At 35.7% G+C, this 13,490-nt stretch overlaps 1 protein-coding gene across 3 annotated transcripts in view; it reads left to right on the top strand.

Annotated features, from left to right (window-relative positions):
- The window catches only part of LOC150107363 (phosphatase and actin regulator 2-like), a 412,176-nt gene that overhangs the window by 304,363 nt on the left and 94,323 nt on the right, over window positions 1-13,490 (top strand). The window lies entirely within an intron of this gene.

Here is a 13,490-nt window from a genome sequence, read left to right as displayed (position 1 = left end):
GAGTTTTTAGAGATGTAATATATATGAAATACATTGTGACCTTAGGCTTGTCTGCCACAGTTATTTGTGAAAAAGAAGAAAAAAAATCATTCAGTATTAAATAACTTTAATGCATTTTTTTTTTTTTGTTAAACCCTAAATAATATATTTAAAAAAAAAAAAAATTCTGGTTTGGTTATTTTTGTAGCCTGTTTTTATGAGCTTTTCTATGAGAAGAATAACATCATTCCTTTTAGAAAAGCAAAGGCAGAGTAATTGTTAACCAAACCCTGTGTCTCAGATCATTTTGGAACTGATGATATAATATCATAATGTACTTATCTCAGTGACTAATCGCAAGTTTGGATACATCATTACATGCATTGAATTTTTAGAAAAGCTAAAGATCTTTGATAAAAAGAAGTTAAAAAAAAGTTGCAACAATTAGCATAATTCCTAGGCTCTTTCAATACCAACAGAATAGCAAAAGGCATAAATGAACATGTGTCCATTAATCATTCTCTTCAGTACCAAAAAAAAAAAAAAGTTGGAGTTAAGAATCAAACCTTGGCTCCCCCCCCCCCCACACACACACATACACATTCATTGTACAATTCATATGCTTTCTTGATCAGAGGAGTAAATGCTTGTTTCAAAAATTGTGATATTGCATCACTACACTCATAGCAAAATGAGTATAGTGATGCAATATTACAATTATTCTTAAAAGTATGCCATATAGATGCACTTTAATTAGAGGTCATGCCTGTATTTACAGTAATCACCGTAAAAAGCAAAATCATACATACTGTTTTCCCTTACAGATGAAATGACGAGATACTGATCCATAATAGTGGCATTTGAATGATTCTGCATATTGAAAACAATGACATGTTTAGAGTCACAGAGTTTAAAAAAAACATTTATGTTAAATAAAAAATTAATAATAATAAAAAATTTGTATAATAAATGTTTCCATACCAGTACAGTTGGTCTCTCCAGTTTACAGTTTAAACAACCTGTGAAATCTATTATACATTACTAAAACAACTACTTTTCATATTAGAGGGTGGCATCGTCCTTCGCAGCAGATGCAGACACATGTTGCTGAGATAAGTCATTATTTTTTAGTAGATTTTAATGATATTGTTATATATAATTGGTGGTATTTTGTTTATTTTTGATTGTGTTGTTAAATGGTATTTAGTCAACTATTATTATTATTATTACATCACATCTCCAGGGAGTCGAAAGACTCATCAAGGGAGGGCATCTACTCTACAAGTTTTCATCTTACTACTCCAACCATCTTCATCATCTAACACCAATGCCATCTACTACCAACTACCATCACTAGTATTTTCACAGACAATCACTAACATCCATGCCCACAGCGGAATTCTAACCTGCAGCCTTTTGGCTGGAGAGCGGATACGCGAACCACTCGACCAACCAGGCCGACGACTATAACATGATATGCTATAGTATATTGGCCAACCAGGTCAATTATAACATGATATGCTTTCAGAAACCCTTTTTGTTATGGCACTCAAAAATAGCAACCAAGACATCAATGTTGACTGATATCAATGTGCAGGATTTACTGTGATGTAGCATTTGTTGTTGAAAGTGAATGGTTTGTGGTGTGAGAGCAAGAATGAAGAAAATATTTGTTGAATGTTTCATAAGCAAGTACAGGTATCCCTCGATTAACGCGATTAATTAATTCCTCGATGTTACTGCATATATCAAAATCAGGTTAATCAAATATAATAATCAGTGGTAACAATTACAATTCATCCATGATCGATTACTATATTAATAATTTGTTTTATATGGTACTCTTTTAGGAAAGACAAAAAATGAATGCAAAGTAAATGTTTAATAAATGTTTGTACCTACATTAGTTACTGCAATTTTTTATCAAAAAAAGTTATCGAGTCATTTGAACAGTTTTAGTTTTTTCCCTATCAGCATAAGTTCTACGATAAAAAGCAAAATGACTCTCTAGACCTCGGAAAACAAACATTCTTTAATTAACATCTGGATCCATATCCATTACTTGCTGCTTAAGCAATTCTAAACTGTGAAATATCCATCCAGTTCTTTAATTGTCATCTCCTTTGGAACCTCATCTTCACATTCCATTTGTTCGTTGTCTTCATATGCATGTTGTTCAATTTCAAGAAGATCGTTGTCACTTAAATCTTTTCAATTTGAATCTAATAATTCTTTAACATCTTCTGCATCAACATAATCAAATGCTATTTGAAAAAAATAGCATTTGCAGAAATGCTATTTTTTTGAAATAGCACTTACAGAAATGCTATTTTTTGTTAGCTAAAGCTGAGTAATGATTATGTGCACCTGGAATATTTTAAAAAAAATTGATGGAAAATATGAATTTGCACAACTTTATGCCTATATGCCTGGAAAGAAAAAGGGGGTGGGAAAAAAAATTCTCGGTTGCAGGGAACCTTCTTCAGGAGTTGGTAATGTAAGGTTTGAAAATTCTCTATAATGAACTAAGATTGAAGCTTATCATCAGTTCTGATAGTTGAAATATGATATGAGAGTGAGAGAGAGAGATGCTTAGCTAAGTTATAAATCGGATTGCAAACTTGCGGCACGTTGACCAGATACGGCCTGCAAAGGCTTCATATCCGGTCCACGACCTTAATGATTTCTTTTCTAAAAATCAATGTTTCTAACATTCTGTGGGGATTAAAACAAAAAATTCAAACTTCTAAACGTTTTATAACAGCTTTAAACAAAAGTAAAACTTATTACTACAATTCTTTGTACCGTGTTTCTAATTCATCTAATCATCAAATGTTAGCAACACTGAATGGAAGTTACTTGTCACGCAGCCATTTTAAGCCACGTGATACAATGTCAAAAAAGGTTATAAATTTAAATGGTGGTGTAACTGTTTATACAAGTTGTAAAGGCCCAGTAACAAAATGACCTTTGTTGGAACCTTTCTTTTTTTAGTTTATGTTTTGGTTCTTATAATAATATTGAATACAGCCTGCATCAGATATACATCTAATTGACTGGCCCTTTGCTGCGTTTGAGACCCCTGTTATAAATCATTGACTCAATGACTGTGGAATCTCCTTTGTGATTTGTTTTCCTCCCTGATTTTGTAGTTTATCCATAGAATCCATGATTCACTAATTCAATCTATTTTGTAGGTAATTACATATTGTCAGACCTTATTTGAAGTTGAAATTTGAAAAATTTATTAACACCGAAATAGTACAAATGAAAATATAATACAATAAGGATATAACAAGTATTTAGAACAATACAAATGATAATAGTAGATAATAAAAAAGTAATACTACATATGTTATAAAAAATATCCTACAATTGCTGTTCAAATGGTAATATATGGAGCAATAACAGAAAGAAAATACTTAGGAATAAAGAACAGAAAATGGAAATTGACTAGAAGGTGCTGTACAGTGTGTGACCAAAACCGTAGCTGTACTGGTTACTATAAAAATATAAATCTTGGCGATACAGTCACTATAAAATTAAACAACAGTATTTATGGGAGGAGGGAGGGGAAGTGCATGTTATACAGCTTATAATTGAGACATATAACAGAATAATTTCCTATATATGTGTTTAAAATAAAAAGTCAGCAGTAATTAGTTTCTAGTAACTTGGAAGAAACTTTTCCAAAAGGGAGAACTTTGCTATCTCTGCATGTGACCAACTAGCAAAGGAATTATGGATTCAAGTCTTATCTCATGAGGAGATTGGAACTTAAATATTTTCCAACCAAAATATATACAAGGTGTATTCAAAAAAAGACCGAACTTTTGCTATAAAGACTTATTTTACAACATTTTAAGCACTTTCCCCCTTCAAAGTAGTCCCCTATACTGGCAAAACACCGTTCCCATTTCTTCCATTCTTGGAATGCTTCCTGTAATGCACTTTTTGTGATGGCGCGCAGTTCTCTTATCGCATTTCCTGAATCTCGTCTATGGTTTGGATACGTCTTTTCAAAGTGGTTTTAAATTTGGGAAACAGGAAAAAGTCTGCTGGTGTTAAGTCCAGAGAACAGAGTGGATGGGGCACAATTCTTCTTCTTCTTCTTCTGCAGCTTCTCCCACTTAAGTGGGGTCACTGTTTCTTATGAGTCTCCTCCACACCTTCCTGTCTTGGGCTGTCACCACATCCAAGTTCTTCATCTTCAAGTCCTCTTCTACCAGCTCCCTCCATCTCTTCTTTGGCCGCCCACGCTTCCACCTTCCTTGCACATCCATCTGCATGACCCTTCTTCCCACATATTCGTCCTCCCTCCTCATCACATGACCAAACCATCTCAACCTTGCCTCCTGTATTTTCGCTCCTAAGTTCGTAACTTTCACTGTTCCCCTGACATAGTCATTTCTCAGATGATCCTTTCTGGTCATACCGCACATCCACCTAAGCATTCTCATCTCTGCTACTTCCATCCTGCTAATGTTATTTTTCCTCAGGGCCACAGTTTCTATAGCATATGTCATAGCTGGCCTCACTACTGTCCTATAAATTTTGCCTTTCAGATTGATCGGCACCCTCTTATCACATAACACTCCAGCCATCTCCCTCCAGTTCCTCCAACCTGCTTGTATCCTGCATCCCACTTCCTTCTCACCTCCTCCATCTTCTTCCACTGTCGAACCTAAGTATCTAAAGTCTCTCACCTTCCTGATGACATTTCCTTCCAGCTCCAGGTCTGACTCCTGGCCACCGCCCACTGCGCAACACATATACTCTGTCTTACTTCTGCTCAGTCTCATACCTCTCTCTTCCAGTACTTTTCTCCATCTTTCCAGTTTAGTTTCCGCTTCTTCTCTTGAATCTACACACAGCAAGATGTCATCTGCATACAACATTGTCCACGGTGCATCTTCTCTCACCTCCTCTGTTACCACCTCCATCACAATATTAAACAGAAACGGACTTAATGCTGACTTAATGATGGGGCACAATGGATGGCTAATATTTTGTCTTATAACTGCAAATGAGGAGCAATGTGTGAGTTGGCACATTGTCGTGGTGCAACATTCAAGTCTGGTTTTCCCACAATTCAGACCTCTTCCTGCACACAGCATCCCCTCAAATGCCCTAAACTAAAACTTCCTGCTACAACTCTTTGTTTACCATCTGACCGCATGGTACAAATTCATAATGGAGAAAGCAATTGAAATGTCTCTGTCAAATTTTTACCAAGTTTGCAGCAAAATTTCACACACACGTGCACACGTTGTTGTTCAAGCTCTTTCATTGTCACTTTGTCACTAATCCAACGAACAGCTTGTGCATGTGCTCACTTCAGCGGATATAACTTGACAACTAATGCTCATAGCAGAATGGGGGGAAATGGTAGTTTGTTATCAAAAACTGCCACTAGGTGCACTCAGTAGCCACAGGGTACTCTCACTCTCTGTGGCAGCTGGTGTGGTATTTAAAAAGTTCAGTCTTTTTTCAAACACCCCTCGTACGTTATGTTATCCTTTAGTCTGCTGTAATATATAAATAAAAATAAATCCACTAATCTATTATTCTCTTGTGGGAATTAGCAAGGTCACTTAACCCTAACTAACTTCTTGGAAACTGGGAGGATAATCAATCTCCATCCATGATTTTTAATTGGTATATTGGATAAGAGTATTGCAGACATTTACCACCATCTCTTTGTCCCTAACCACATGTCCACACAATTCCTTGCTGATAGTTCATCGCAGGGAAAATTCATTGCAAGAGAAAACTCAAATTATATTGTAATGATGTACTTATATGAAAAACTAATGCAAAGCAAGCCATATTTTACAAAAGAATACTGCTTAATATAATTAGGGGATATTTTGGTTTTCTTACAAATTATAAAGTTATATAAAAATAATTTACAAATGTAACACATTTATTTTAAAATATTCTTAATATACAACAGTGTAGAACACGCAATTGCGAACAAAATCATGTTAAGACTTGTCGAAATGTGTCTTAGCCTTATTAGCGTGTGGGAGGGGGGGGCACTCACCTCAAAAGTGCATAATTATCACTTCAATTGTAAACTTTTGTCACCTATCACCCATTATTTTGTTAAAAATGGCAGATCAACATGATATCCTGGGATCCATGGCTTGGAGAGCCATTGGTTGATTAGAAGCTGGACAAATACAGTAAGTTGTCACTCAAGCATGTCGTATATCTCACAGTGTAATTTTGCAACTTTGGAATTGCTTTCTGGAGACAGGGGGAATGTGCGAAATTGTCTTCATGCCATAGATTTATATGCTCGATGGTTTCCCTTCCACTTACTGCAAATCAGAAAAGAACCTGAAGAATTTGGGCACAGGAACACCACAATAGGACAAATGAGGATAGGGCTCATGTACTTTTTAGTGATGAGTCCAGGTTCAGTCTACAACCAGATAACCGATGTATCTTGATATGGCATGAAAGTGGAACAAGAAATAATCCACAGTTTGTTCATGAAAGAGCCCAAAATCAAGGTGGGAGTTTGATGGTATGGGCTGGAATAAGTATAGGTGGCCATACTGATCTCTGTTTTGTCTGAAACGGTTCCTTAACAGCCCAAAGGTATTGTGATGAGATTTTGGAACCTATAGTTTGTCCATATGCTGCTGCAATTGGGCAAGAATTCATTTTTATGGATGACAATGCTTGTCCGCACCCTGCAAATTTAGTATAAGAGTGGTTTGAGGAAAAAGGTATTGAACGAATGGACTGGCCTGCCTCTTCACCGGATTGTAATCTAATCGAACATGCCCAGGATGCTGAGTGGCTCGATTGGTGCCACTACGATCCCTAAGAGCTCAAAATTGCTCTCACAGAAGAGCAGGGGGGGGGGATATCCCACAAGAACTGTTTGATTATCTTATCCAGTCCATACAATCAAGATATACTGCTGTTTTGGCTGTTAATGGAGACCATACGCCCTATTAAAAATTAACAAAAGCGTTTTTGGCTATTCTTGTTCAAATTATTTCATGCTAAAATGTATAATTTGTTAAATTTGTAATATCGATTATTTAAACAATATCTCATCAATTACACCCAGTAAGAAATATTTATTAATGTATAAAGTACCCAAGTATTTGCAGAAATTTATAATTATCTGACAAAAACTAAAATATCCCTAATTGTTTTGAACAGTGTATATTATTTACATAATTAGATTTTATTTAGCTTCTTTTATATATATATATATAAAATTTTTATTCTCTATAAAGTGAAATTAATAATTTGTATTTTACTAATCAGTGGGCTCCATAATTTTATTTCTTAAAATATTAATTTTTTTCTTTCTTAGCTACTACAGACTGTAGATGGAATATGCATATTTTACAAAAGTATGACAGGGTGGTTAGGGAGTAAGAGCACCAAATTTAAGAAGTAACCTTTCACTATTTTCTACTCACCTAAGACACTTATTCTGTGAGTTCTTGACCTGAAGGTCTTGAGTAATTATCCAGATGTTTTTTTTGCTGAACTAATTCAAAAGATGAGGTGCTTTCAATTATAGGATGCCGTATATTTTGAAACTAACTCCACATTGCTTGTAATATCAGTATTGTTATACTGATATTAAAGATAGTGAAAGTACATAAATCTTTCCATGCTGTAAATCAGCTGTGTCTAATCACTTAGCAACAATACATTGTATTTATTCTCAAAAAACTTGATTCAAGATAATTATTTTTGTCAAACAATAATTTTATAAGTTAATGAAAATCTGAATCTGAATGAAGGCTCCACATGTTCCAAATTAAGTTTTGTTTATTTTTTATTCATTGATCATAACTGGAAGAATGCTTCACAGATTGAGTTAATATCTGCACTTTTACAACAATACAACTTTTTTTAGAATAATACAAAAATCTTTAATCATATCATGAAATGTCTAATCCTTATAATGTAATCTTTTTTTCTTTACACTTCAGCTTTTTCATTTCACAGAATCACTTATTACAAATTGAAATAAATGGTTATGAAATTTATTGTTATGTATATACTTTCTGCTATTTTGATGTTATGTGGCAGTTTTAAAGTAGCAATACTTTCACTATAGTTTATCATTCAAAATATGTATAAGTACATGTGTCAAAAGTGAATCATTTTCAAGTTTTTCACAATAGAGTTAAAATTGTATTTGACCTTTGATGGCTACTTCCCTCCCCCCTTCCTTTGCAACACTATTATTATTAACATCTGACCTCCATGGAATCAGAGAAGACTGATCATGGGAGGTACACACTATTGCACACAATGCTCATCCAACTGTGCTTTAAACTGATTCAATGTGTCTACACCCACAACACACTCAAGCAATGCATTCCAATCACAGAGAACCTACTCCTTGCTTAACCCTCCTTATACAGTTTCCAGAGATGGCCTCTTTTTCTAACTCCCTCTCTCATTCTATGAAAAATCTCTTTTATGTCAACCTGATAACAACCCCTGACTAGCTTATATGTCTCAATAATCATATCCTCTCCTCCCCCCTCCCCATTCTTCCTCCTATTCACAAGGCTTTGCAACTTACATTCTCTCAATTTGTCATCATACTCCACATTCCAAAGACCACTGACCATTTTTGTGAATCTTCTCTGGACCCTTTTCAGCATATGCTCATCACCATGAAACCCAGTGACCAAATCTGTGCATAAAAATCCATATTAAGGCCTTATACAATGGTATCATAACCTCTCTATTTCTGCATGTCAGGGTCCTCCGCATCATTGGCATTATCGATGTGCGTCTTCACAACTTGTGCAATGCGGCCCCTGAATTTCAGGTCACCATCACTCCTAGATCTCTCATCTCTTCTACTTCCTTTAAAGTTTCCCCACCAAGTGCACACCTTGCAACATTGAACTTATAGTTCCACTTATCTGCCCATTCATGCAATCTAATCAAGTTCTCTTGTAAGGCTGACCATAACATCTGCTTGACTGTACGTTGCTCTCTCCCCAGTTTTGCATCATCTGCAAACAGCTTATCACTAGTTAAATCCACCCCAATATCATTAACATACAAATTGAACAATGGCCCCCAAAACGGACCCCTGCGGCACAACACTAGTGATCTTTCTCTTTCAGGATACCGCACCCCCATATACAAATTTTTGATAACTATCCAACAGCCAGTCACTGTCCAACTCAGGTTATCCAGTCTCATCTGTTTCAATTTATTTAAGAGCTTGTCATGTGGCAGTCTATCAAAAGCCTTTGCAAAATCTAATTACACCACTGTATGTGCATCTCCCCTATCCAATGTATTTGTCACCTTGTTATAGTACATAAGTAAGTTAGTGAAACATGATCTCCCCTTAACAAACCCATGCTGATAACCACAGAGAATACTGTTGTTATCAGTCCACTTATTTATCCTACTTCTCACCAATGTCTCTAGTACCTTCACCACAACTCCAGATATACAGGCCAGCCTATAATTTGAAGCTACAGTGCTATCACCATCTTTATGCAGTGGAACAATTTTACCCTCCTTCCACTCCCTTGGAATCTGTACTGTTGTAAAACCTTTATTAAATAGGCATGCCAGTTCCCTGGAACATTCCCTTAAGATGCATGGTGATATGTCATCAAATCCTATCACCTTATTGACATCAAGTTTGTTTATTTACTCAAATAGCTCCTTCTCATTCACAATTAAGCCATCCTCTCCTATGTCCTCTACACTTAATTTCTTCATGATTCCACCCTGATCAGGATGAAATGCCCTTATAAATTGATCATTGAATACCTCAACAATGACTTCTGCAGCAGTTACTATTCTGCCATTTTCATCCATTCACATCATCTTACCATGATCATTCTTCCTTCTACTTGCCATATATCTAAAAAAAACTCAGGAGTTTTTCTTTGCTTGATTTGTCAATTTCTGCTCATACGCTACTTTTGTTTTCTTTACTGAGTCACTCTCATGGCTTGTTCTTTATTCTCTTCATGTGACTGAATATTACCATTATTCATCTTATACTTCCTCCAAAGTACTTTCTTTCTCAGATTTCATGCTTAAGCTCTACATTCATCCATTTTACACACACCTTATTCAGCCTTTTAGCCTTTGGAATATATTCACACATTGATGCTGTTATGTATTTCTTTGTCAGTTCCGATTCAGCATTTATTTCCTTACCGCCCAACTCCTCATTCCATGTTATAGCTCCAAGCTGTCTCCTAAGCTTGCCATAATCACAAGCCTTATAATTCCACATATATCCTTTCCTCACAAAAGTCTGCATATGACTAGCCACAACACAGGTGATTACTTCATGATCACTCTCACCAACTGGAGAACTGTGAAAACCCCCTCTCACAATGACATGCTGTGATGAAATGATCAGAATTAGAACTCTTGATCATTGAGTGCCCTCCTTTACATGCTGCCTGAGATAGTTATCTCTCAAGAACTGAGAAATTCATTTTCCTTATTCCTAAATGCTATCTCTTCATTCCAATCTATATCGCCATAATTAAAATCAACCATAATAATTACCTTTTCCTCATCATCATCAAATTCCTGCCATGTACTCTCAAGGAGTGTACAGGATATGATAGTACTACATGAAAAAAATTACATCAATACTAACTTCCTATCTACAATTTTCCTCCAAATCAGTCTGTTACTTGTCAAGACTCCAACATTATCAGATCTTATATTTCTATCGTCTAAGGCACATTGTACCGTATCAATCCACCTGTATCTTGGTCTTCCTCTGGGTCGTTTTGCTGCCAACCTGGCAGAGAACACTTGTTTTGCTAATCTTTCTTCACCCATTCTGTTTAAGTGACCATACCACCTGAGATTAGCTCTGCTAATGCATACTTGGATGCTGACAATGTCAAGTTCTTTCCTAATATCCTCGTTTTAATATGATATTGCCATTGATGCTATCTGTTCATGCCTATAATCTTTCTCAGGACTCTCATGTCTGCGGTCTCTAGTCTTTGGTCAAGTGTTTTACTTCTGACCCAGCTCTCAGATCCATAAGTTAAAACCGGTTTGAGCACTGTCTTGTTTACAGCTAATTTAGTGTTCCGAGTAATTTCTCTCTTATTCCATATGAATTTATTCAATTGACTTCCCACCATACCAGCTTTGCTGATTCTGTTGTCAATTTCCATATTTAATTTACCATCTTCAGTAAAAATCGTGCCTAAGTAGCTGAAATGTTTTACTTGTACCACAGGTTTTCCATTCACAATACAGTTGACATTTTCAAAGATTCTGCCTATTTTCATTGTCTTTGTCTTTTTATTGCTGACCTTCATACCATATCTATTACAGCAGTTATTCAATTTAGTCAGAGAATCTTGCAGACTTTTAGTTGATTTATTTAGAAGTATAACATCATCTGCATAAAGCAAAGAGCTGACATTAACATCTCCAATTTTGATATCATGTTTAATACCACTTTCCTTCATGATGTGATCCATATAGATAATGAATAACAGAGGGGATAATGTACATCCGTGTCTCACAACAGAATTAACATTAAACCATCTTCCTGTACTTCTTTCAATTCTAACTGCTGACTTACAATTCAAATAAAGATTAAGTATTGCTTGATATAATGTCCCATTGACACTATATAACTGTAGCATATTGAATAGCTTCTCTCTTGGCACCCTGTCATATGCCTTTTCCAGATCAACAAAACTTAAATACAGATCTTTGTTATATTCCCATGCTTTCTCCACTATTTGTCGTAAAGTGAAGATCTGATCCTGACAGCCTCTATTTGGCCTGAATCCAGCTTGTTCTTCACCAAGCTTTTCTTCCACAATTCTTCTTAACCGTTTCTAAAGTATACTTGCATAGATCTTGCCAGGAACACTCAGTAGGGAAATATCTCTGTAATACTCACATTCAGTTTTATTTCCCTTTTTATATATGGGTACTGTGAGAGCTCTGCTCCAATCATCGGGAATTCGTCCCTCTGTCCAGGCTTTCTGAACTATGCATTGCACCCACTGTAAGACTCTTATACCACCATACTTCAGCATTTCTGGTCGAATATCATCTACTCCTGCTGCCTTTCCACATTTCAAGCCTTTTTGTGGCTTTTTCTACTTCAAGTATGGATATGTATTCCTGACTGCATGCCTGGTCAGTGTTTTTACCACTGTACTGTCATCACTGCTTGTTTCATTTAGCAGTTTTTCAAAGTAATTACTCCATACTTCAAGGATTTCTTTTTTCTCCAGTTTTCATGTCACCTTTCTCATCTCTAACTCCTTTTACAGCACTCTTTCCTCCATTCCTAAGCTTCTTCAACAACCTCCAGAATATTTTGCCACTTTCTTGATATTTATTTTCTATATTCTTGCCAAAGTCCTCCCATGACTTTTGTTTAGCAATTTTTACACACTGTTTAGCATTCTTGCATTTGTCTCTGTATTCTCTAAGAGCACAAGCTGACTTATTTGACAGGAACTTTTGATATATGCTTTCTTCTTTTCCTTCACTGCCTCTTTAACTTTCTGTGTCCACCAGGAGTTCTGATTTTTTTATCCTTGCCGACAACATCACCACATGCCTCTCTGACTGAATCAATCAATGTTTTCTTCAGAGTTTGCCACTGAATCTCCAAGGTTTGATTCCTGTTCTCAAACTCTTTCATTTTTTCTTCAATAATCTTTGTGTATTTTAGTCTACAGTTCACATCTGAGAGCTGCTCAATTTTATTTGCTTTAAAACTTTCTTACATGTTATTCTTTTCAATATGAAATTCAATTTTATCCTGCTCAAGACTAAATAGTGATCACTTCGAATTTCAAATCCTCTGTACACTCTGGTGTCCTGCATCAAGGAGAAAACATCACTATCAACAATAACATAGTCAATGAGACTTTTCTTATTCCTTGCCTCTTCTCTCCATGTGAATTTGTGCACATTTTTATGTTGGAACATGGTGTTAGTAATAATCAGTCCATGTCCTGAGCAGAAATCCAACAGATATTTGCCATTATTATTAGCTTTGCTCTTTTCTCCAAATTTTCCCAAAATATTTTTGTATGTCTCACAATCATTTCCTACTCTGCTATTTAAATCCCTAACAAGGACCAACTTTCCTTTTTTCATTGTGTCAGTTGCTTTTTCTAATGCCTCAAAAAATTCCCCCACTTCTACTTAGTAGAACCTTCTGTGGGACCATAGGCACAAATAAGTCTCATTGTCCAGTTCCCCATTCTCATGTTTGCCCACGTTACTATACTTGAGATTGCCTGCCATTCAAGAAGATTAGTCTCGTATTTTGTGTTGAATACTATGGCTACTCCGTCTTTTCCTTGATTGTCATTGCCTGAATATAACATTTTGTATTCATTGCTCAGAAAGATCTCGCCAGTTTTTGTCTTTTTTGTTTCAGTCACCCCTATTATGTTGATCTGGTACTTATCTAATTCTTCAGCTAGCTCCATTTCTTTGCTGTTCAGGCTTCTTATGTTGATAGT

Source organism: Typopeltis vanoorti, chromosome 4 (assembly GCF_054136105.1).
Source record: "Typopeltis vanoorti isolate ZY-2024b chromosome 4, IOZ_Tvanoo_1.0, whole genome shotgun sequence".
Taxonomy (NCBI): domain Eukaryota; kingdom Metazoa; phylum Arthropoda; class Arachnida; order Uropygi; family Thelyphonidae; genus Typopeltis; species Typopeltis vanoorti.
This window is presented reverse-complemented; position numbering and strand designations above follow the sequence as displayed.